This window comes from Aotus nancymaae, unplaced genomic scaffold, assembly GCF_030222135.1.
Source record: "Aotus nancymaae isolate 86718 unplaced genomic scaffold, 86718_ANA_hifiasm-v0.15.2.pri h1tg000040l, whole genome shotgun sequence".
Lineage (NCBI taxonomy): Eukaryota > Metazoa > Chordata > Mammalia > Primates > Aotidae > Aotus > Aotus nancymaae.
The window spans coordinates 11691123-11717858 of NW_026988454.1; positions in this window are offsets into that span (position 1 = coordinate 11691123).

Genomic DNA, 26736 nt, shown 5'->3' on the forward strand with positions numbered 1-26736 from the left:
AAACCATGGGAAGTTATTGACTTTAGAGGCACTTTAAGTATACAATCAGGCAGAAAAGGGACATTGGTGCACTCGGGGGCTGCGAGTTCAAATTCTCGTCTCTTTGTGGCACTCTCCTCCCCGCTCAGACAGAATTGAAAAGGGCGGAACAAACAGCGAGGGGCTGCCATGGGTTTTGATGGGGGCCCTCTCATTGAGTCACAGGCACCTGGAGCCGTTTGGTTAAAGACAGGCTCCTTTCTCGTCTCTGTTGTTATTTTTTTAATCTGACAGCTCCCAGGGTTCCCTCGGATGGTGTGCTCAGAAATGCCATACTTCCTTGTAGCCCCTGCAAGCTAAAATAATGAACAAGCAATTAAATCTCATGCTTGAGGGCCTGCGCTGATTGCTTGCAAGAGAGGGGCACAGCCCAGTCTTGTTCATTGCATGCGGGGCACAGGGCCTGGCTGTTTCCCTTGGAGGAGAAGCACCTGCTGCCAGGCTGTGTCGGGGGCAGGCTGCAGGGGTGCTTGGATGCTAGAGAAAGGATCTTGATGGGAAACGAAGGTCCACCGAGTCACCTGTATGGAAAATGGGTGCTGGCTGATGTCCTCCGAAGGTCTTGTCAAGATTGTATTTGTTAGCAGAGCGCAATTGGCTGTGACTCCACTTTTTCTTCTTTTTTATTTTTATCATCCTTTGATACATTAATGTGTACTAGGAGCATGGTTTGTTCTTCTTCTTTTTTTTTTTCTTTTTTTCTTTTTTTTGAGACAGTCTCACTCTATTGCCAGGCTGGAGTGCAATGGTGATCCCTGCTCAGTGCAACTTCCGTTTTCCGGTTTCAAGCAATTCTCCTGCCTCAGCCTCCTGAGTAGCTGGTACTACAGGCACGCACCGCTGCCCGGCTAATTTTTTTTGTATTTTTTAGTAGAGACTGGGTTTCACCACGTTGGTCAGGGTGGTGTCGATGTCTTGACCTCATGATCCACCCACCTCGGCTTCCCAAGGTACTGGGATTATAGGCATGAGCCACCGTGCCCGGCCTGTTCTTTTTTTTTAATTAAATAGGTATTCTTGGTTTTGGCTACAAAGTGGGTTTTGTTTAGGTAGTTGCTGGGAGGCTAACTTTTGTCTTCTTGAGTTTCCTATGCAAGCTACTCAGTTTTGGAGGGGAGGTGTCAGGGATAATGATACGATAACTTCCCCAAAGTCACAAAACCAGTATGTGGTAGAGACAGAAATGGATCTGAGTAGTTTGACTGGGGAATGTGGGCTCTTAACCATGTTGCTGGTGCACCTCAATATTAGTTAATTTAAAAAGTAATTAATAATTTAATACATCATTTTTAATAACTCAGTATATATGTATTGAAATTCTACTGGGGCTTGCCACTGGGAATTCACGGATAAGCAATATGTAGCTATGTCCTGCCGTACTTGATTGTACATTCTAGCCTGGGAGACTGCCACTGATGAGAAGGCCCACATTGTCATACAACAACCGATGTGCTAACTGCCCTGACAGAAGATCAAGCGGCAAGGTGGGAATGCCTAAAAGATGGTCTAAGCTGGTATAAGGGGTCATGGACTACCATCCTGAAGATGTGAACTGAACTGAGACCCAAAGTATGGCTAAGGTGGAAGGAAGTGAGGTAGTACAGGGGAGGTGAGGCTAGCCAGGAGCCAGGGTCAGGTCCTGTGGGGTCCCGTAGGTCTCCTTAAGGATTTTAAAAGAAAAACAGGTCATGCCTGTCATCCCAGCACTTTGGGAGGCTGAGACAGGTAGATCACCTGAGGTCAGGAGTTCAAGACCAGCCTGGCCAACATGGTGAAACCTCGTCTCTACTAAAAATGCAAACAAATTAGCTGAGCGTGGTGACCCGCGCTTGTAATCCCAGCTGCTCAGGAGGCTGAGGCAGGAGAATCTCTTGAACCCAGGAGGCAGAGGTTGTGGTGAGCTGAGATCGCGCCACTGCATTCCTGTGTGGGCAACAAGAGCAAAACTCCATCCCCCACCTAAAAACAAACAAACAAACAAACTAAAAAACAAGATAAATGGGACTTAATTAAACTAAAAAGCTTCTACACAGCAAAAGAAATAATCAGCAGAGTGAAGAGACAACCTGCAGAATGGGAAAAAATATTTGTAAACCATACATATGATAAGGGGCTATATCCAAAATGTATAAGGAAAGCAAACAAGTCAGTACTAAGACAACAAATGTAAGAATGGCTATTATTAAAAAGACAAAAACTAGCAGATGTTGGTGAGGGTGTGGAGAAAGTGAACTCTTAAACACTGCTGGTGGGCATATAAATTAGTACAACCTCCGTGCAAAAGAGTATGGAGATTTCTCAAAAAACCACAAATAGAACTACCATTTGATTCAGCAACTCCACTACTGGGCATCTACCCATAGGAAAGGAAATCAATATATCAAAAAGATACCTGCACTCCTATGTTTATTGCAGTACCATTCACAATAGCAAAGATATGGAGTCCACCTAAATATCCTAAATTGGATGAAGAAAATGTGGCATATGAACACAATGAAATACTATTTAGCCATAAAAAAGAATGAAATCATATCTTCCGCAGCAACATGGATGGAACTGAAGGCCATTATCTTGAGCAAATCAACCCAGATACAGAAAGACAAATATTGCATATTTCCACTCATAAGTGGAAGTGAAAAAATGTGCACAAATGACCATAGAGATTAGAATGCTAGACAATGGAGACTTGGAAGGATGAGGGAGCAGGAGCGGAGGCGAAAGATGAGAAATTACGTAATGGGTGCAATGTACATTATTTGGATGATGAATATGTAAAAGACCTGACTTAACTATTATGCAATCTTTGCATGCAACAAAATTGATCTTGAACCCCATACGTTTATATAAATAAGAAAAATATTTTATTTTTGACCCAAAGAGCACTGCAGAGCTGTGAGAGGACAGAAGCAGGGAAATAACACCACAACATCTGTGCATTGAGAAGGGCACTCCACTGCGGCATGGCAGTGAGCACAGTGCGATGGTTTAGGAAACGGATGGTCCAGGGAGGACATAGTTCTGAAGGCATATGTCACATGTCTGAGCTCTTTAGGAGGAAGAATGGACAGGGCTTGTGATGGCTGCGGTTGGGGAGCAGGTGAGGGGTCTGGGATGACTCTTTGGTGTCTGGGTTGCACAGCTCGATGAGTGGCGGGGCCACTAGCTGAGAAGGAGAACATAGGAAGCCTTCTAGATTTAGGAGAGGACTTGAACTTCATGTGGACCTGTTGAGTGGCAGATACCCCCAAAAGGAGGTATGGTGTAAATAGTTGCCTACGAAGGTCTGATACTCAAATGAGGAATTGGAGGCATCTGAAAATGGAAGCTGTTGGTATGGATGAGATGCCTTAAAGAGAGGGTAAGAAATGAGAATGAATGAGAATGAAGACTAGGACTGAGAGGCCACTGCTCCAGCACATGTGGGTCATGTCGCGGAGACTTAGGAGAGCCCAGAGCAGCAGGAAACTTGGAGGGTGGGGCAGCTGAGGGTGGGAGAGGGGGATGCCATGGAGTTCCCCAGGGTGATGATTACTCAAGGATGGGTGTGGATTCATCCTTGAAAACACTTGTGAGGCAGAGATTATTATTATCTTCCTTGAATAGATCAAGGAACTGAAGCCCAGTGAAATAATGGCTTCAAATCACACAATAAATAGGTGGTGAAGCAAGATCTGAAGCTGGTTGTCTAGGTCCAGATCCCTTGCTCCAGCCTGTCTCTCTGTAGCTTAATTTCTTTCACATTCAAGCATTCTTTTCTTTCTAGAAAAGAAACAACATAATGGTATTTTGGTTTGTTAAATAATCATGATGAGAAAAAGAAGGACAACTGACATTTAATGCGAGGCTTATAAAATGATTAAAGGTTTTGAATACTGTATGATAAATAGGCTTTTAAAACTCATGTATCTGACCTCTTAATAGGCTGTTTATTTCAAAACTGACAGTGCAGCTAAAACAGTTGCTGAGGGACTGCATATATCTTCTGCCTCAATTACTTTCTTTCAGAGACAATTTAGTAAAGTTGATTTTTTCTGAAGTTAGCCAGTGTAATTCAAAACCAGATAGGTAAAAGAGAGGCCAGTCATTGGGGATGCACACCGAATATCACATTAAGGACTAAGAGAATTAAAATGAACTGAGGATTTCTATTTTTCCTGTTTTTATGATGATCAGAAATTGAGGCAAAAGGATTAAGTATATGTCTGTTGATTTCAAAACATACTGCATGAAAAATTCACCTTCTTCAAATGATATGTGAATTTGGAAAACTCAAACATGGACTGGAGTGGGTTGGACTCTGGGGGTTTGAGATATTCTGATGTTTATGGTAGTATGGATAATGAGAAACTGATGAGTCTAGGAATATATGAGGCGCTGGCCGGGAAGTAATACCATGATACAGATTGGGAGTTGCGAAGGTCTACCTCGTTCTCGTGGGGGAGGTTGCTAGAAAGGAAAATATTTAAACACGTTAAAGAAACAAAACCCTTAAAATACATGGCACCTGAAGAGTAAGGAGAAAGAGACAGGGTCCCCAGCGGGGTGACTTGGCTCTTTTTGAGGGCCCTGTGATGCCCTTGGCATAACTCTATCTCTGCCCTTCTGCCGTGTGCTCTAATGGTCTGATAATTGGTCTGCTTCATAGGATCATGAACTTCTTATGGCAAGGACTGTGTCTTACTCACCTTTGTGCCACTTAGTTTAGCACCTGGATCATAGCAGATGTTTGTTAAATAAACATTTGTTAGAAGGTTGAGCAAGAAAACAAATGCCAGGAAAGGTGAGAATTAGAAAGAAGGCTAGGGAAAGGGAAGGAAGAAGGCTTTGGTCTCCATGCTAGGAGAAGGAGAATCCGGGAAAATCGTGTGTTTATGTATGCTCAGAAGAGTATATTCATGGCTTGAGTGTCAATCTAAGACCTGGATACCTTTTCTGACACAAAGGCATCAAACTCTTCAAAATTAAAAGGAGAAGATTCCTGAAGAATTGTTCAGGTGCAAAGAGAAATTCCATCATGAATCTAGCAAGGTGGGATTGGGTTCTAAGATGAAGACTTGAGCAACACAAATGTATGAAGCAAGCAACAGGAGGCAGAGCCTGTCCAAAGCCTGATTTAATGAGTTAGGCTGAGCTAATTCCATTTGGGCAGTGGCTTTTGTAACAAGTTTTTTCCTGAGGTGGCCAAAAAGTTCTTTAGTGCTTTAAAGCTAATGGAGTGTGGGGTAGGAAAATAAAAACAGCCCAAGGGGAATGGATGTCAAGGGGGTGTGGGAAAAAGACCCTTATTTCAAGGGTAACATCTTTGGAGATGGGCCTCTCCTCCTCCTCATTTTCTTGCTTTGGCCCCTGGGAAGGAGGAGGCCTTAGTCCTCAGCATCTCATGAGATTAAACGTAAGTCTGGGCTGGGCACAGTCACTCATGCCTGTAATCCCAGCACTTTGGGAAGCCAAGGCAGGTGGGTCACTTGAGGTCAAGACTTTGAGACCAGCCTGGCCAACATGGTGAAATCTTATCTCTACTAAAAAATACAAAAATTAGCCAGGCATGGTGGTGGGCACCTGTAATCCCAGCTACTTGGGAGACTGAGGCAGGAGAATTGCTTAAAAATCCAGGAGACAGAGGTTACAGTGAGCTGAGATCACGCCACTGCACCCCAGCCTAGGCAACAGAGTGAGACCCTGTCTCAAAAAAAAAAAAAAAAAAAAAAAAAAAGTAAATCTGTTCAGTGGTAGAGAAGAAAGAAAAACCTTGAGGACCAATTTCTTGATGACCAGTCTTATTTGCTTGTTTATAACAATAGCCCTTTTCTAATTGATTCATCGGAGGATATGGCTTGCACAGTGCATTCTTGAATTTCCTTTATGACCTCACAGTAGACGTGATCCCTGAAGCTCCAAGTGTCCTGAAGTTCAGAAACAGCTGAAGGATCATTACTTTCTCCTCTCCTCTGTGGGCAAGGAAGGTGTCTGGTTAAGAAAACTTTGCCCACCAGGGACATTAATTAATTAACCAATTAATTAAATCAATCAATTAACTAATTAATTAGATTAATTAAAGAGGCATCATTGTAATTTACTATATTTCATATAAATTAGATTGTTGAAGGAGTTGCTTTTTTTTATTCCCTGATAGTATTCACCACTCCATGGTGTAACATGGTAGGTTAAAAATCAGTCAAATAGGGAATGATGAAGATCAAAATAAGAGTCACAGAGTTTAAACTTATGCACATCAAAGTAGGGAAATATGTGCCTTTATGTGAATTTCTTGCTATGAGGTTTTGGGAGTGTTTTTATAGATAATATTTTAATGGATTTTTGATTCCAAGTTTTCATTGTTACAAAAGGATGGCTTTTAGATTTTTCTTCAGTGCAGGGGAAGAAATGAAAGGCATGATTTGATTCTCTGCACTAATTAAGAAGTGAAGGGCTAGAGAAAAAGCCAGGCAGCATCTGTAAAGCGTTTGGAGTCAGACAGCTGCTTGTACCCTGACTTCTGACAAGTGTCTTAATCTAAGTCTATAAAATACATCTATGTCAAAGGAGGCTTGTGATGAGGAAATGAGACATTGCATGTATTGTGCTTGGTGCCACTACCCATACTAGTGCATAGAAGTGATTAATAAGTGGTGGCTGTTATTTTTCTTTCTTCATGTTATTGAAATTTGTTATTAGAATATAACGTAGCTTCCTTTTCTTATCTCTAGGACTCAGAAGTTTACAACAAAATATTTTCATCCTTCCCTTTATGTATGATTTCCCATCTAGTTTTGCTGACATTAGTTGAATGCATGGATAGATATGATACAAGTTTCTCAGGCACTGCATATTCTGGGAAAAAAAGAGGGCACTACACCTTTGGATATCCTAGAGTTTACTGGAGATTAAATGTATTAGAAACTCTTAAAAGACAGTCATGCTTTTAAGGAAGTCATCCTCTGGTAATTTTCTTATTTAAGACATACTTTTAGGCTCCAACTATGTCTGTAATTTGCATTTATCTTTTAAAGAGATTTTTTTTATTTCCTTGAATGAATTTTTAAAGAGCTCCTCAGGAATGCATCATCCAAAATTTTCTGTCTTGTTGAAGTTATGTTTTATGCAAGAGTTTCTGGGCTACTCAGATTTCTTTATCCTACGTTGCTAATGGATTTGCTGTTGATCACCTGCACGTTATATGACAGCTGCTTGAGGAATGGGCCTTTATTACAGAAAGGCTTGACAATGATTTGGGACATATTTAGGAAGAACACTTTCATTTGTCCCTGGTACACATTAAATTTGTCCAGATAGATGCTCAAGATTTGGGAACTGTTTTTAACTTTCAGCAGTTTCTAGTCTAAGTTCCACCAGCAGGTTCCTGAGTAGGCTGGTATATACCTGTTTTATCTCTCTACTGGTCCTCTTTTTTTTTTTTTCCCACCAGTATTCAAACTAGCTTTTAAGATTTCAGAAACAAAGAGTGAGTGGACCACAGTGAGCATTGGCAGGTAGAAAATCACAACTTTGTGGGTTACCATTTGTGGTTTATTTGCTCTCTTTATGCATGTCTTTGTTTCCCGGTGATTAAAACTTGGTATAAATGTTGCTACTTATCCACCTGTCAAGGATGGTGTGAGAATGAGTAATAATATCTCAGCCATATTTTTGCTCCTTAGTAGAAAGGTGCTATATAAATACAAAATGTTATTTCATTAAAAATACTTGTATGATAGCATATGTTAAATTCAATTTCTTTGACCAATTTTATAAATATATTTTGGTGTTACAATATGGTTGTTTTTATGGTGAGTACGTGTGTGTATCCTACACTCTGTGTTCTATTTTCCGCCTGGGTGGTGTAACATATCAAATGTTTAAGAAAAATAAAGACACCATTCTATATAGATCATGAAGCTACTGATAAATGTTATTTGGGGGGGATTTCAAATAATGTTAGTGAGATACCTACTAAATTATTGAGGATATTAACTATACAACCATATAATAGGACATTATAAATATGTAGGCTAGTATACACCTGTTTTGAGTAAACAGTATATTTTTCTTATCAATCTTAGTTCTATGTTGGTGATTTGCAGCCCATGAGACAGAAGCATTTCATGGTTAAACCTAAGACCCTGGGTTTCAGTGGCCGGAGATGATGCTTGCTGGCATCATACAGTGGGGCATTGGAATCCACGCTCAGCCCAGGGAAAGGACATCCTTTGTCTCTGACCATCCATCAGGAAACTTCTCCTTTTGGTGAAGAGGAGGATTTGAATCCCTCCCATCACTACAGCAAGCCCAGAGAATGTAGAGGTGGCAGATACATGGAGACATAGCACTGTTACAGCACAGTGTGGTCATTTTTGGATAATTTTTTCTAACGCAGTACTGACTTTCAGGCAAGACATAATAAAGGCCTTCTGTAGCCACTTTCTCCCACCCACATTTTTCTCAGCAACTTACTTATTACCTCACAGATAAGAGATACCTCCATCTGCACCTCTCACCAAATTATTTGCAACTCTACCTATTCTAAAAAATTTTTTAGTTTGAAATAATTTTAGAATTAATAAAGTTTACTAAGACAGTACAGAGTATTCTTATACACTCTTCATCCAACTTTCCCCAATGTTAACATCTTACATAGTATATTTATCAAAACTAAGACATTGACAATGGTGCAGTATTAGTGAGTAAAGTACCAGCTTAATTTGGACTTCTCAACTTTCTCTGTTAATGTACTTTTTCTGTTCCGGGACCCCGTTTGGGATTTCATGATACCTTTATTCATCATGTCTCCCTAGTTTCCACCAATCTGTGATAGTTTTTCTGTATTTTCTTGTCGTTCGTGACTTTAGATGTTCTGAAGAATAGTGGTCAGGTGTTTTGTAGAATGCCCTCAATTTGGGTTTATCTGATGGTTTCTCGTAAGCCTTCTGAGGCTATGGATTTTGGAGAAGAACACCAGAGTTACCTTCTCATTGTATCATGTCAGTGGGCGTATAATGTCAGCATGAGTGCAGGTAACATTAACTTTCATCACTAATGTGATGTCTGTTAGGTTTCTCCCGTCAAGTTACAATTTTCCCTTTCTGTCATCTATTCATAAAAGCAGGTCACTAAGTCCAGCCTATACTTGAGAAAAGGGCCATTAAACTCTACCTCCTGGAGGAAGGTAGAGTATCAAAGTCTTGTTTTAAAAACATAATGGTGATTAGTAAATTTAGGAAGGGATACAAATATGATGCAAATATCCAGTTACTTCTTAAAGTTCAACCACTAATTTTAGCAATTATCAATCAGTCTTGCCTGCAGCAAGGGTAACTGTGGTGTTTCATTGGTGATTCTCTGTTTCTCTGATTCCCTCTACATTTATTGATTGGATTTCTTATGGAAGAAAGATTGGTCCTTCTTCTTTTGTTTGTTTCTTTATTTATATCAGCATATGCTCATGGATATTTATTTTATTCCTTACATGATAATTAATATGATTGAAATGTACTATGGTGCTCAAATTGTATTAGCTCTGGCCACTGGGAGCTTTTTCAGATTAATTCTGCATTACTTTTGATGTGCCCTCATCCTAAGAACACATTCTTGGACTGTCGCAGTGGCTCACTCCTGTAATCCTGGCACTTTGGGAGGCCGAGGCTGGTGGATCATGAGGTCAGGAGATCAAGATTATCCTGGCTAATACGGTGAAACCCTGTCTGTACTAAAAATACAAAAAATTAGCCAGGCGTGGTGGTACACACCTATAGTCCCAGCTACTTGGGAGGCTGAGATGGGAGAATTGCTTGAACCCTGGAGGCAGAGGTTGAAGTGAGCTGAGATTGCACAACTGCACTTCAGCCTGGGCAATAGAGCAAGGCTCCGTCTCAAAAAAAAAAAAAAAACCAAAACACCAAAAACCATTCTTGGGGAGTACTTTCTTACCTTCTGATACTATAATATATTCCAGGATCACCTTGTATTTTCCTTGCCCTGGCCTTAGAATCATGGGGAGTCCACTTGTGAAAGCTGAGGCTTCCTACCCACAGCCATGGTGGGCAGCCATCTTGAAATTACACAGGGAAGGCCTGCCAGCCTCTGAGATGGCTGCTTCCTTTCCTGCTGACCTGCTGACTACAAACTTATGAGACCTGGAGCCAGAACCACTGCATTGAGTGGCTCCTGAACTCCTGACCCAAAGCATCTATGACATATAAAGTGTTTATTGTTTTAAGCCACTCCATTTTGGGATAATTTATTACACAGTGATACATACTGTGATCAGATTTTGGTAATTGGAAGTGGTTGCTTCCATAATAAGCACCTAAAATGTGGATGTGGCTTTGGGACTGGACAGTAGGCAGAGGCTGGAAGGAGTTGGTGAAAGTTTGAAGAGCTTTGAAGAAATTGTTCTTAGAAACATGGCGGCTTAGAGGCTGTGGTGAGGACTTGGAAGGGAAATGAAGAAGAGCCGTCTGGAAATTGTAATGTGTACTGGCAGGACATTTAGCAAGGTTGCTGCTTGTGTAATCAAGACCATACAAAGTGTGTCTAATGAAGTGGTGGCTCATAGCTTAGGGATTTCAAACCGACCTTGAAGGTGCCTTCTGGCTGCTGCTTGCTGCTCACACTAAAATGCAAGAGGACACAGAGAAGTGAAGGGAAAGACTATTCATCACAAATGAGGAAGACTTGATGGTTTTGAGAATTCCCTGCTTCTCCAGGTGGGAAATGATGCTGAAATGAAGCAACGACATCCAGGCAAAGACGAATATGGGGAACTGCCAAGAAATCGTTGTCTAGCCAGTTGCAACAGTCAGAAGAATGTCCATACCTATCTTCTACCTTCCAGTCTCATGCAAGCCCATCTCATTAGTAGATCTAAATTTGCAGAATCTTAACTGCAAAGAAGTGAGGGAAATCAAGTTACTTGTTGGGCAACTGTGTACTTTAGCTAAATGCTAAAGGTCTGTTACATGAAAGAAGGGGAAACATATTTTAGGGACAATTAGCAGTCCCTTTCAAGTCCCAAATCCCCTCACATTCTAAGGAAGAGCTGCCAGATGTATGCGCAGGACTTTATAGAGGTTGAAGACATGGATCCTTTGCCTTCACCTCCAGCAGAGTTCAAACAGACAATTGAATGGAATCACATAGGGATCCACGGACTTACGATGAACGATTTGGCTTTTCTCCTTCCTTTTCCACAGGGAACAAAAGGGTGTTCCCAATATAATTTTGAGGGAATCAAAGAGTGGCTCACAGAGATTGGGGTGTCTGTAAGAAGGTGAGCCTGGCACAGGGAGTGGCAGAAATGCTCAGGCTGGCTCTGGAACATCCAAGCATGGGGGGCGTGAGGGTGATCTTGAAGGAACATAACACTCGCACTCTGGAGCCTGGGGGGATGTGTGAACATGGAGACTGGTGGCTGCTCCCCGACTGAAGGAGACTGAGGCCTGGGGGCTGGCGGAGTCTGCCTGTGTTCAAAGGGTGGGAGAAGAGGCAGCAGTGACAGTGGCCTGTCCACCTCATGTCCAAAAGGCCAAAGCTGAGTCCTGGACATAGACCACAGATGGCGTGGGGTGAGCCGTCCTGATAGGCCTTTCTCAAGTGGGCAGTGGTAGTCAGTCTGTGGGCTGTATCATAGGTGTTAGGACTGGAGGGAGGTAAAGAAACATTCAGGGAAGCCCATGACCAGGCCATGGAGATGTGCAGCTTAGAGAATCCTCGGAGGGTCACCAAGAAGCTCCTAAATCAGCTCTGTGAGGGGGTGGGCACTTGGACTCCTTCCACACAGGACAGTACAGCCAGCTGGCATTCACCAAGAGAGAACACCCATGGCTCCAGCTGAATGAAAAGACTTTTAATTTCTCTTTTTCTCCATGGCTATCCTGACCTGCTCTGCCCAAAGAAGCAGAGTGAGTGGGAGTAGAGGAATGGGAAGAGGCAGGAGAGAAAGTGCTAGAAAAGATCATTCCCTCCTCCTTGCTGGCTTGAGCCATGAGCTGACCTGAACTAGGGGAGGGGAGCAGGTTGGAATTGAATGTGATGTTGAATTTCTGATTTATACTGGAATTAAAAATTTTAGTTGGTTAATGTTGTTGCCAGATAATACATTCATACGGTTGAAAAACCAGAGGTATATGGTGAAACATCTCCCTCTCACAATGTCTGTCTTCAAGCCCGAAGATTATTCTGAACAATCAAATTGAGACTATGGGCCAGGCAAGGTGGCTCACGCCCGTAATCCCAGCACTTTGGGAGGCCTGGGCAGGCAGATCACCTGAGTCAGGAGTTCAAGACCAGCCTGGCCAACATAGTGAAACCCTGTCTTTACTAAAAATACAAAAATTAGCTGGGCATTATGGTGGGTGCCTGTAATCCCAGCTACTCAGGAGGCTGAGGCAGGAGAATTGCTTGAACCTGGGAAGGGGAAGTTTACAGTGAGCTGAGATTGCATCACTGCACTCCAGCCTGGGAGACAGAGTGAGACTCCATCTCAAAAAACAAACACGAAAGATGCCGGGGGAGATCCAAGATGGCCGCTTAGGAGGAACTCGGGAATGCAGCTCCGAGAGAAAGCACAGAGGGTGAGTGGACGCCGTATTTCCAGACTGATTTTTACTGCCCACAGACCAGGAGATTCACACGCAGAGAAGCCACACGGGTCACCAGCGCCGCTGGCGCCGCTGGCTTGAACGGCGCAGCCGCTGGGCCGGCACCCTGAGGCAACGGTTCACTGTATAAAGTGAGAGAGTCTGAGTCCCCTATAAGCCAGCAAGGGGAGCTGAAACGGGGAGCCAGGCCAGCGCCACGAATCTCAGAGCCGCGGCTTTAGCCAACGCAGCGGCTCCGGAGGCAGATCAGATGAGACGGTGTCCCCTCTTACCCAGCAAGAAGACCTGAAACACAACTGAAACCGGGACGGTCCAGCTCTGTGGAGGAGGGGCGTTCTCCATAGGCACCCTGCTGTTCCCAGGGCAATCTAACAAGGCAATCCGCCACTACAGAGACTCCGTCACTACAGGGGCGGGCCAACATAGCGGAAGCAGTTCTAACTGCACCCAGAAGCTCACACGGAAGCTGGGTGGAGCCCACAGCAGCTTAGCGAAGCCTCTGCAACCTGAGTGTGACTAGGCTGCCACCTTGTGGGCAGGGAAAACAGCAACCGCACAGGGGAACATCATAAAACAGTAACTCCCTGGGACAGAACACCTCGGGGGAAGAGCAGGGGGTTTATGAGTTCTGCCACAGCAGACTTAAAATTACCAAAATCAGAAAGACAACAACTACAAAGTCAGCAGGTGGAAAAATCCACAAAGATGGGAAGAAACCAGCGCAAAAAGGATGAAAACACCCAAAACCAGAACACTTCTCCTCCTACAAGGGATCACAACTCTCCACCAGCAAGGGAACAAGACTGGACGGAGAATGAGTGTGATGAAATGACAGAATCAGCTTTCAGAAAGTGGATAATAAGAAACTTCCGTGAGCTAAAAGAACATGTTCTAACCCAATGCAAAGAAACTAAGAACCTTGAAAAAAGACTTGACGAAATGCTAACAAGAATGGACAACTTAGAGAGGAATATGAGCGAATTGATGGAGCTGAAAAACACAACACGAGAACTTCGTGAAGCATGCACAAGTTTCAACAGCCGAATTGACCAAGCTGAAGAAAGGATATCAGAGGTCGAAGATCAACTCAATGAAATAAAACGAGAAGGCAAGATTCGAGAAAACAGGGTAAAAAGGAATGAACAAAGTCAACAAGAAATATGGGACTATGTGAAAAGACCTAATCTACGTTTGATAGGTGTACCTGAATGTGACGAAGAGAATGCATCCAAGCTGGAAAATACTCTTCAGGATATTATCCAGGAAAACTTCCCCAACCTAACAAGGCAGGCCGAGATTCAAGTCCAGGAAATACAGAGAACACCACAAAGATACTCCTCTAGAAGAGCAACCCCAAGACACATAATCATCAGATTCACCAGGGTTGAAATGAAGGAGAAAATACTAAGGGCAGCCAGAGAGAAAGGTCGGGTTACCCACAAAGGGAAGCCCATCAGACTCACTGCAGATCTCTCAGCAGAAACCCTACAGGCCAGAAGAGAGTGGGGGCCGACATTCAACATCCTTAAGGAAAAGAACTTTCAACCCAGAATTTCGTATCCAGCCAAACTAAGCTTCATAAGTGAAGGAAAAATAAAATCCTTTGTGAACAAGCAAGAACTCAGAGAGTTCATCACCACCAGACCAGCTCTACAAGAGCTCCTGAAGGAGGCACTACACATAGAAAAGAACAACCAGTACCAGCCACTCCAAAAACACACGAAAAGGTAAAGAGCATCAACACAATGAAGAATCTGCATCAACCAAAGGCAAAACAGCCACCTAGCACCAAAATGACAGGATTGAATTCACACATAACAATATTAACCCTAAATGTAAACGGACTAAATGCCCCAATCAAAAGACACAGACTGGCAAATTGGATAAAAAGCCAAAACCCATCAGTGTGCTGTATACAGGAAACCCATCTCGCATGCAAGGATACACAAAGGCTCAAAATAAAGGGATGGAGGAAGATTTACCAAGCAAATGGAGAGCAAAAAAAAGCAGGAGTTGCAATTCTCATCTCTGATAAAATAGACTTTAAAGCAACAAAGATCAAAAGAGACAAAGAAGGACATTACATAATGGTAAAAGGATCAATGCAGCAAGAAGAGCTAACGATCCTAAATATATATGCACCTAATACAGGAGCACCCAGATACATAAGGCAAGTTCTTAAAGACTTACAAAGAGACTTAGACTCCCACACAATAATAGTGGGAGACTTCAACACACCACTGTCAATATTAGACAGATCAACGAGACAGAAAATTAACAAGGATATCCAGGACTTGAACTCAGACCTGGAACAAGCAAACCTAATAGACATTTACAGAACTCTCCACCCCAAATCCACAGAATATACATTCTTCTCAGCACCACATCACACCTACTCTAAAATTGACCACATAATTGGAAGTAAATCACTCCTCAGCAAATGCAAAAGAACGGAAACCATAACAAACAGTCTCTCAGACCACAGTGCAATCAAGTTAGAACTCAGAATTCAGAAACCAACCCAGAACCGCACAGCCTCATGGAAAATGAACAACTTTCTCCTGAATGTTGACTGGATAAACAATGAAATGAAGGCAGAAATAAAGACGTTCTTCGAAACCAACGAGAATGAAGACACCACATACCAGAATCTCTGGGACACATTTAAAGCAGTCTCTAGAGGAAAATATATAGCAATAAGTGCCCACATGAGAAGAAAGGAGAGATCTAAAATTGACACCCTATCGTCAAAATTGAAAGAGCTAGAGGAGCAAGATCAAAAAAACTCAAAACCTAGCAGAAGACAAGAAATAACTAAGATCAAAGCAGAATTGAAGGAGATAGAGACACGAAAAACCCTTCAAAAAATCAATAAATCCAGGAGCTGGTTTTTTGAAAAGATCAACAAAATAGACAGACCACTAGCCAGACTAATAAAAAAGAAAAGAGAGAATAACCAAATAGATGCAATAAAAAATGACAAAGGGGATATCACCACAGATTCCACAGAAATTCAAACCATCATCAGAGATTATTACAAACAACTCTATGCACATAAATTAGAAAACCTGGAGGAAATGGATAAATTCCTGGACAGCTGCCTCCTGCCAAGCCTAAACCAGGAAGAAGTCGAAACCCTGAATAGACCAATAACAAGGTCTGAAGTCGAGGCAGCAATTAAGAGCCTACCACCCAAAAAAAGCCCAGGCCCAGATGGGTTCACAGCCGAATTCTACCAGACATACAAAGAGGAACTGATACCATTCCTACTGAAACTATTCCAAAAAATCCAAAAAGAGGGAATCCTTCCCAAATCATTCTATGAGACCAACATCATCCTAATACCAAAACCCGGCAGAGACTCAACAAGAAAAGAAAACTACAGGCCAATATCCATGATGAACATAGATGCAAAAATCTTCAATAAAATAATGGCAAGCCGATTACAACAGCACATCAAAAAGCTTATCCACCATGATCAAGTAGGATTCATCCCGGGGATGCAAGGCTGGTTCAATATACGCAAGTCTATAAATGTAATTCACCACATAAACAGAACCAAAGACAAAAACCACATGATTATCTCAATTGATGCAGAGAAGGCCTTCGACAAAGTTCAACAGCCCTTTATGCTAAAAATCCTCAATAAACTAGGTATCGATGGAACGTATCTCAAAATAATAAAAGCTATTTACGACAAACCGACAGCCAATATCATACTGAACGGGCAAAAACTGGAAGCATTCCCTTTGAAATCTGGCACTAGACAAGGATGCCCTCTCTCACCACTCCTATTCAATATAGTACTGGAAGTTCTAGCCAGAGCAATCAGGCAAGAAAAAGAAATAAAGGGTATTCAATTAGGAAAGGAGGAAGTCAAATTGTCTCTATTTGCAGACGACATGATTGTATATCTAGAAGACCCCCTCATCTCAGCCCAAAAGCTCCTGAAACTGATAAGCAACTTCAGCAAAGTCTCAGGATACAAAATCAATGTGCAAAAATCACAAGCGTTCCTATACACCAATAACAGACTTAAAGAGAGCCAAATCAAGAACGAACTGCCATTCACAATCGCTACAAAGAGAATAAAATACCTAGGAATACAACTAACAAGGAATGTAAAGGACCTCTTCAAGGAGAACTACAAATCACTGCTCAACGAAATAAGAGAGGACACAAACAGATGGAGAAACATTCCATGTTCATGGTTAGGAAGAATTAATATCGTGAAAATGGCCATACTGCCCAAAGTAATATACAGATTCAATGCTATCCCCATCAAGCTACCAATGACCTTCTTCACAGAACTGGAAAAAACCACCTTAAACTTCATATGGAACCAAAAGAGAGCCCGCATAGCCAAGTCAATTCTAAGCAAAAAGAACAAAGCAGGAGGCATCACACTACCAGACATCAAACTCTACTACAAGGCTACAGTAATCAAAACAGCATGGTACTGGTACCAAAACAGAGATATAGACCAATGGAACAGAACAGAGGCATCGGAGGCAACACAACATATCTACAACCACCTGATCTTTGACAAACCTGATAAAAACAAGCAATGGGGAAAGGATTCCCTGTTCAATAAGTGGTGTTGGGAAAACTGGCTAGCCATATGCAGAAAGCAGAAAATGGACCCCTTCCTGACACCTTACACTAAAATTGACTCCAGATGGATTAAAGACTTAAACATAAGACCTAACACCATAAAAACACTAGAAGGAAACCTAGGCAAAACCATTCAGGACATAGGCGTAGGCAAGGACTTCATGACCAAAACACCAAAAGCATTGGCAACAAAAGCCAAAATAGACAAATGGGACCTAATCAAACTCCACAGCTTCTGCACAGCAAAAGAAACAGTCAATAGAGTGAATCGGCAACCAACAGAATGGGAAAAAATTTTTGCAGCCTACCCATCTGACAAAGGGCTGATATCCAGAATTTACAACGAGCTAAAAAAGATTTACAAGAAAAAAACAAACAAGCCCATTCAAAAGTGGGCGAAGGACATGAACAGATACTTTACAAAAGAAGACATACATGAGGCCAACAAGCATATGAAAAAATGCTCATCATCACTGGCCATTAGAGAAATGCAAATCAAAACTACATTGAGATACCATCTCACACCAGTTAGAATGGCAATCATTAAAAAATCTGGAGACAACAGATGCTGGAGAGGATGTGGAGAAATAGGAACACTTTTACACTGTTGGTGGGAGTGTAAATTAGTTCAACCATTGTGGAAAACAGTGTGGCGATTCCTCAAGGACCTAGAAATAGAAATTCCATTTGACCCAGCAATCCCATTACTGGGCATATATCCAAAGGATTATAAATCGTTCTACTATAAGGACACATGCACACGAATGTTCATTGCAGCACAGTTTACAATAGCAAAGACCTGGAACCAACCCAAATGCCCATCGATGATAGACTGGACAGGAAAAATGTGGCACATATACACCATGGAATATTATGCAGCCATTAAAAACGAGGAGTTCGCGTCCTTTGTAGGGACATGGATGAACCTGGAAACCATCATTCTCAGCAAACTGACACAAGAACACAAAATCAAACACCACATGTTCTCACTCATAGGCGGGTGTTGAACAAGGAGAACACATGGACACAGGGAGGGGAGCACTATACATGGGGGTCTGTAGTGGGGGAGTGGGGGGGACAGCGGGGGGGTGGGGAGTTGGGGAGGGATAGCATGGGGAGAAATGCCAGATATGGGTGAAGGGGAGGAAGGCAGCAAATCACACTGCCACGTATGCACCTAAGCAACAACCTTGCATGTTTTTCACATGTACCCCAAAACCTAAAATGCAATAAAAAAAAAAAAAAAAAAAAAAAAAAAAAAAAACAAAAAAAAAAAAAAAAAAAAAAAAACAAACACAGGGGCTAGGCGCAGTGGCTCACGCCTGTAATCCCAGCACTTTGGGAGGCCGAGGTGAGTGGATCACGAGGTCAAGGGATCGAGACCATCCTGGTCAACATGGTGAAACCCCGTCTCTACTAAAAATACAAAAAATTAGCTGGGCATGGTGGCGCGTGCCTGTAATCCCAGCTACTCAGGAGGCTGAGGCAGGAGAATTGCCTGAACCCAGGAGGCAGAGGTTGCGGTGAGCCGAGATTGCGCCATTGCACTCCAGCCTGGGTAACAAGAGCGAAACTCCGTCTCACAAAAAAAACCAAAAACAAACAAAAACACACACACACACAAACAAAATGAGACTATGGTTATAGGTGAAAGTCACCCTAAAACTGAAGTTTGTGTGAGATGTCAAGTGGGGGTGAAGGGAGAGCTTCAGCTTAGTGTGTGAAGGCCGTGTGGGAGATGAACCGATTCTGTGTGTGTACCTATGGAGATGAGCCCATTCTGTAAAGTGATCACGCAGTTTTCACTTCACTTTGCTTCACCCTTTGGCTGCTTTCCTGTGTGGTCTGATCATAATAGAACAAGCAGGATTCTTAATGTCATTGATGGAGACATCACATTTACTTACTGCAGTCTAAGACCGTGCCCATATTGAGCTTTGAAGTCAGTGAACATCTCCCCCCACCCTTTTTTAAACACATGAACTTCTTTTATGGTGGATCTTCCTACACTTTATTATGTAATTGATTATTTTAACATAAATGCAAGGCTGATAAAAGGTACCATGTGAGGTTAGGCTCTTCATTCCGGCCTATTAAGATTTTCTTGGCTTTCTGATTGCTGCTGACGATATTGGTTATCCTCCCAGCTTAATGTACTCTGCCAATCAGATAAACACGCTCAATTACTTAGGACGTAGGTTCAGGTGCTCAGACCAAGACTCAGCGTAACAGTGGCTTAAACAAGAAGGAAGTTCACTTCTTTCTTAACTGCCTGTGTGTTAGCAGTCTAAGACTAGAAGGAAGGCTCCATGAGGTCAGAAATCCGGGGCCTTCTATCTTACTTCTCAGCCATCCCTACAGCTAACCCAGCTCACCAACATGTTCACAAAAAGTGAAAGGGGGTAGCTTTGCATTTTAAGAACACACATTTGTTCTTATCCACAGAACTTTGCACAGAACTTAGTCACATGGCCAGGCTGACTTGCAAAGAAGCCTGAGAAAAGTGGTCTTTTTTTTTCCTGTATGTTCATCTGCTCAGCTAAAAATTCTATTATCTGAAAGAAGGGGAAACTCATTATTGGCAGACAATGAGCAGTCTTTGCCACACATGATTTCTGTGTTTGCACGCATGCAATTAGTGAGAGCTTTTACTAGTCGTTGTTAGGAGCATAACGGTGGGTCCCAGTCTTCTCATTGACAATGCCTCTTTAACACCCTAGGGTCATGGATTTCGGTGAGCCACAAGTGAACTCAATGCCAAATCATGTTCAGTCCCTATTTTTCTGTCTTCCCTTGAAGGATCGTATCCCAGCCTTCTCTCAAATATCCTGTTGCAATCTTGATTCAGTATGACTGCGGCCTTTTCAGGATCTACATTACTACCCTGTTGATACAAGAAGGGAAGTTAGCTCAGCTTGACTTAGAGTGAACATAGCTTTTCTTTAGTAACTGTGGCTCTGTTTTCTAAGAGCTCACCAACCACCTGTTTAACAATCCTGTCCAAAATTTTGTCAAGGGAATTCATTTCGACTGTACCCATCTGTAATTTTTGGAATTCAACTGTTCTCATTTTTGAAAGTAAAATGGACTGTTTTGAAAGTGCCTATTTCCAACTTGCAGGTACCTGTACTATTTTCATTACACTCATGGTATGCAAATTCTTTTAATACCATGGGCATATTAATTTGCTTAGGCTGCCTCAACAAAATTTTACAGACTTGGTGGCAGAGACATCAGTAACTTATTTTCTACAGTTCTGGAAGCTAGAAGTCCAAGATCAAGGTGTTAGGGTATTTGGTTTCTTCGGAGGCCTCTCTCCTTGGCTTGCAGATGGCTGTGTTTTTTTTCTTTGGAGACAGAGGCTCATTCTGTTGCCCAGGCTGAAGTGCAGCAGTGCGATCTTGGCTTGTGGCAACCTCCACTTCCTGGGTTCAAGCAATTCTCCTGGGTTCAGCCTCTTGAGTAGCTAGGACTACACATGCCCACCACCATGCCCAGCTAATTTTGTAGTTTTAGTAGAGTATTTTCATCATGTTGGCCAGGCTGGTCTTGAACTCATGACCTCAAGTGATCCACCCGCCTTGGCCTCCCAAAGTGCTGGAATTAGAGGCATGAGCCGTCTATAAAATGACTGAGAACTTTGGTTACTTGGAAGTTTGTTCAGAAGTGCACAATTTCTCACTTTAGACCTAGTGATTTGGACTACATATTTAACAAGGCCCCCAAATTGATCTGTGTGCTCACTAAGGTTTGAAAACTCCTGGGCCAGGGACCCAAAGGTAACAACCTCTTATCCCCAAGAGGTTTCTGGAGGAGGTATACAGAAGGAGCAATCACAAAGGAATTCAGCAACAAATCCCACAAAGAGAGCTCTCTGGTACCCTAGGCTGGAGCATGGGGAGAGACATATTGTCCTACATCCAAATGTCAATCTTAGATATGACTTTTCTCATCAACCATTTGTAAGGAAGGGTTACAAAAATAGAGTGATGAGAAGATATAGCTGGTCTTGGCTCAGGTTGCTGATCCTGATGCATGTGTGGAATATGTTAAGGAATAGAAGATTAAAGGCAAAGAGAGTGTTGTAAGATGATGGGAGGGAAATGGAGGAGAGGAGGCTGCCCCACATCTGAACCTGGTTTTGACCTCAGCTGCCTTCTTTTCTCGTGTCTCCAGTTGAAAACCCACCAGGTTCTATGATGTAGAAACAGGGAGAGCAAAATTTCTTCTAAAACCAGAGGGCCTGCAATGCCCTGGTACGTTTGGGTGAATCTTAAATTTTCTGCATCCCACTTTCTTCACTACTCTAATATACGTTTTCATATGTGTCTTTTAGATTTCAGCTTTATTTCCTCCTTGATGCTGAATTAGACTGAATTCCCTACTCACATGGCACTTACCAAGTTTTGCAGTACTCACCTCTCTTTCCCACTAGACTCTGATAATATGGACTCTCTCCTCCACAAAACTCATAAAAATGTCTGATTTGTAGAATTGTTGAACAAGTTAGCAAATTAGGTTTCTATAGTATTAAGTGTAAATAGGTGATAAATTTCATAGTTATGTACCTGCATTGTTGTAATAAAATTGCACAATGATGAAACATCCCCAAATACATGTTTGCAAAATGTTTAATCCATACCCTGAGTTTTGAAAAGGGATCTTTGTTTCCAACTGTTGTCAAAAAGTCATCTTGCTTCTTAAGGGGCATGTTAAATGTAATTTTTTTTTTCTTTTCAAAACATTTATTTGGTAGCAAACTACTTACAGCTGATTTTTATCATAGAAAAGGTCAGAAAACTGTGAACACTTGTCATGTAGTAAGAGAAAATGTGTAGCTCATCTGTAAATTTGACAATTATTTTAAGTGAATTGCCAGAGCTAAACAATGAATCTCTTTGTAGAACAACAGATTTGCATAGTCTCTCGCCTATTTTGTTATGAAATATTGTAAAATTTCAACTGTCTTTTAAAGGTCTTATTTTAATAACATTAACACATTGTGGACAATCTGTAGCACTTTGTGCGTTTCCGGCTTCAGTATCTGTGCTGCAGTGATCTTCTGTAAGTGATATGGTGAATGTAGCTTAGACGTGGTGTTATCTCTGTAAACTTAGTATTGTGGTATTTGTAAGTGTCTGTGTGATAGTGAGGGCAGTTCCTCTGTGTTATGATACTTGCATTGTAAATGATCTTGTCTACTGAAGTAGATAGAGACTTGGTAAGGATGCCAATGTCAGTTTGCATATTAAGTCTTGGTCAAGATTAATTTCTCTTTCAGTTTTAGCTAAAATTGACATTGAAGTTTAAAATGTTTAATCTCATCTGCTGGTGGACTGATCCTACTATCATATATTAAAGTCCCAAATAGATGAGTTTATTACTTGCTCTTCTCTATTATTACAATTATCTATAATTCCATCACTACATTTAGTATCATGCTGTCCTAATTATTCTGACTTTAAAATAAGCTATAAAGAGACAGAAATCACGAGGGAAAAGAGACAGGCATAGATCCAGGGGACTTAATGTGTGAATATTAGGTATTCCATATTACTAAACAAATACTAAAAGAAAATATCCATAAGCTAAGGGAAGACTTAATCTTGAGATTCAAAAGGCTCACAGTTCCAGAGAGAATTGAGGAGAAAAAAAAAGATATCCAAGCACATCTTGGCAATATTCATAAACATAGATGATAAAGAATAAAAGCCTGTAGGCTTCCAGGCAGAAATAATAAGTTAGTTATGGAACAGATTTTTATGTGTCTGTTTTTATTTATTGTATTAAGAAATATTTTATTCTACTGCAGAGAAACACTACAACTTTTCATGATGATCTTGAATCTAGGAATTTTCACAAACTTTCTTATTGGTTTTAATGATGTGTTTGTGAATTTTCTTGGGTTGTTGATGTGGATAATTGCATTATCTATAAGTAATAAAAATTGTAGTTTTTCCTTTTCAGTTTGTATATATTTATTTTTTATTATTATTTTTGCAATAATACCGTGTACAATAAAAATAGCAGGGAATGTTTTTAAAATGTCACCCTTATCTGTAAGATTTGCTGTAAGTTTTTGATAAAAATCCTTGAGACTTAAAATAGGCTACCTTCTATTTTTAGTATATTAAGAGTAGTTATTATTAATGAGCTCCTGAATATGATTAAAATTTATTTTTCCTTTACTGGGATGATCAGATAGTTTTTCTTGCTCATTCTAGTACTGAGTAATTTTTCTTCCTTTAAAAAAAACTTTTAAGTTCAGGGGTGCAGGTGAAGGTTTGTTATCTAAGTAAACTCATGTCATGGGGGTTTGTTAAACAGATTGTTTAATCACCCAGTTATTAAACCTAGTACTTATTATACCTGTTAGTTATTATTATTATATTTTTGCTTCTTTCCCTCTTCCCACCCTCGACCCTCAAGTAGGCCTCAGTGTCTGCTGTTCCTCTCATTGTGTCCATGTGATCTCATCATTTAGCTCCCACTTATATGTGAGAATATGCAGTATTTTTCAGTTTTCAGTTCCTGTGTTAGTTTGCTAAGGATAATGGCCTCCAGCTCGATCCATGTTTTTGTTATTGTGAGAAGTGCTGCAGTGAACATTTGCATGCATGTGTCAAGCCCAGGACCAGATGGATTCACAGCCAAATTCTATGAGCTATACCAAGAAGAGCTGGTATAATTCCTACTGAAATTATTACAGATACTCAAAAAGGAGGGACTTTTCCCCAACTCGTTCTATGAGGCCAACATCATCTTAATACTAAAACCTGGCAGAGACACAACAAAAAAAGAAAACTCAGAAAGAAAACCAATATCCTTGATGAACATTAATGCAAACATCCTCAACAAAATACTGGCAAACTGAATCCAGTAGCACAGGAAAAAGCTAATCCACCATGATAAAGTAGGCTTCATATCCAGGATGCAAGATTGGTTCAAGATATGCAAATCAATAGATGTGATTCATCACATAAACATAACTGAAGACAAAAATCACATAATTATTTCAATAGATGCAGAAAAGGCTTTCAATAAAATACAATATTCCTTCATTTAAAAGAACTCTCAATAAACTAGTTATTGAAGGAACATACCTCAAAATAAGAAGAGCCGTATACGACAAACCACAGCCAATATCATACTGAATGAGCAAGAGCTGGAAGCATTCCCTTTGAAAACCAGCACAAGACAAGAATGCCCTTTCTCACCACCCCTATTCAACGTAGAATTGGAGGTCCCAGCCAGAGCAATTAGGCAAGAGAAAAAAATAAAGGCCATTCACGTAGGAAGAGAGAAAGTCAAATGATCGCTGTTTGCAGATGACATGATTCTATTAATATATTCAGATTTTTTTCCTAATAAAAATTATCTTTGCATTTCTATGATAAATTATACTTGGTCATGCTGGTTTTTTGGTTATATTTTATGGATTTAAAATAATGGTTTCTTTAATGGATCATGTTTTCTAATATTTATGATTTTACGTCTACTTCGATATAATATTAAACTATAATCTTTCTTTTTTTTGTTTTTTTGAGAAGGTTCTCACTCTGTCACGCAGGCTGGAATGCAGTGACACAATCTCAGCTCACTGCAACCTCTACCTGCTGGGCTCAAGCCATCCTCCCACCTCAGCCTCCTGAGTAGCTGCGACTACAGGCATGTGCCACCATGCCTAGCTGTTTTGTATCCCTTTGGGTTGAGACAGGGTTTTGCCATGTTGCCCTGGCTGGTGTTGAACTCTTGGGCTCAAATGATCCACCTGCTTCAGCTTCCCAAAGTACTGGGATGACAGGTGTGAGCCACTGCACAGGCCTATAATCTTCCTTTCTCGAACTATTCTTGTCATTTTTTTTAATATCTAGGAAAAAATATCTCCCTTTTTCTATTGTTTCAAATTTCATTACCTATTATGTAAAATTATGTGTTCATTAAATACTTGTTAACTGATCTGGGTTTTATATCTATGCTTGGGGGAAAGTACTAAAAGTAAATCTATGTAATGGTTTATGAACCATTATAATTATAGAAAACTCTTGGTGATTTACCTAGAAATTTTCCTAGGAATTTGTACCTCTTGACTAAGTTTTCAAATTTATTGGCATGAAATTATTAACAATATTCTGTTAGGCTTTAAAAATCTCAAGTATATTTACATGTATATCTTTTTTCCTAAAATGATTGTTTTGGTATTCTCTTTTTATTTCTTGATCAATGTTGCTAGACGTTTTGTGCTACATAATTGGTTTTTAAAAAGTACTTGTCTTACGAATGGTCTCTACATTGTCCAAACAATCTTATTAATTTTGGCTTTTATATATTATTTCCTTCTTTCTTATCTTTGAATTTACTGATTTTCCCTCAGATTTATGAACTGAATCTTAGTTCATTTATTTTTATTATTTCTCTTTAAAAATATATCTAAACCATATATTTTCTAATTAGGTCACATTTTAGCTCTATTTCATAGGTTTTGATATGATAGTAGTTTTAATGAGGTTTTGTTGCAAATACGTTATTTTTATTGTGAATATTTTCTTTAACTATGAATTATTCCATAATTCATGGGGAAAAGAGACCAAGATAGATCCGGGCATATACAATTTTGGTCATTTCTTCATTGTTTGATTTCCAATTAAATTGTATTGTCATCAGAGACTGTAGTCTCAACAGTATCAGTTCTTTGACATTTATCATAATATCCTTTGTGATCTGGTAGGCAGAACATTTTTTTTTTTTTTTTACAAATATTTTATGTTTGCTCTTAGATTTAAGCTTATTTATTTTGTCATTCAAATATTTGGTCTCAATAATATTTTCCTGACTAGATCTTTCTGTCTGATAGAAGTGTATCAATTTTGCATTATAATCCTGTCACTTTGGCTTTTATGTGTTTTGAAGCTATGTGAGGTGCTTGCAATTTCATGATTTTCATACTTTATTGCTAGATAATTTCTCTTTGCTCTTGTGCAGTGTAGCTCTTTATTTCTATCATTTTACCTTCAATTCTATTTTGTTTGGTAATAATTTACTATACTGGCTTTTTATTGATTTTCGTATTTGCCTAGAGTATTTCTTCGGTGACTTTATTTTAAATCTCTCTGTGAGTTTTTTTCTTTCTTTTTTTCTTTTAAGAATCTCTTGAAACCACCATATAGCAGAATTAAATTCCATCTGAAAATCCCTCTTTAATAGATGAGCTTAATTTATTTACATTTTCAATGATTATTGATGTATTTATATTTATCTACAACATTTAATTTAGCTTGTCTGAATTTTTATTATTTTTCTTTGCCTCTTCTCTCTTTCTTCCTCTCTTCTCTTGGATCATAGAGGTTTCTTTATTTCTTTATTTTTTCTTTCTTTATTTTTATTTCTCTACGCTAGTTTCGAAGTCATACATTGTCTAACATTTTTAATAACTTTAAAATTTAAAAATACAGATAACTGCAGATTTTGTAAACAAATCTAAGCATAT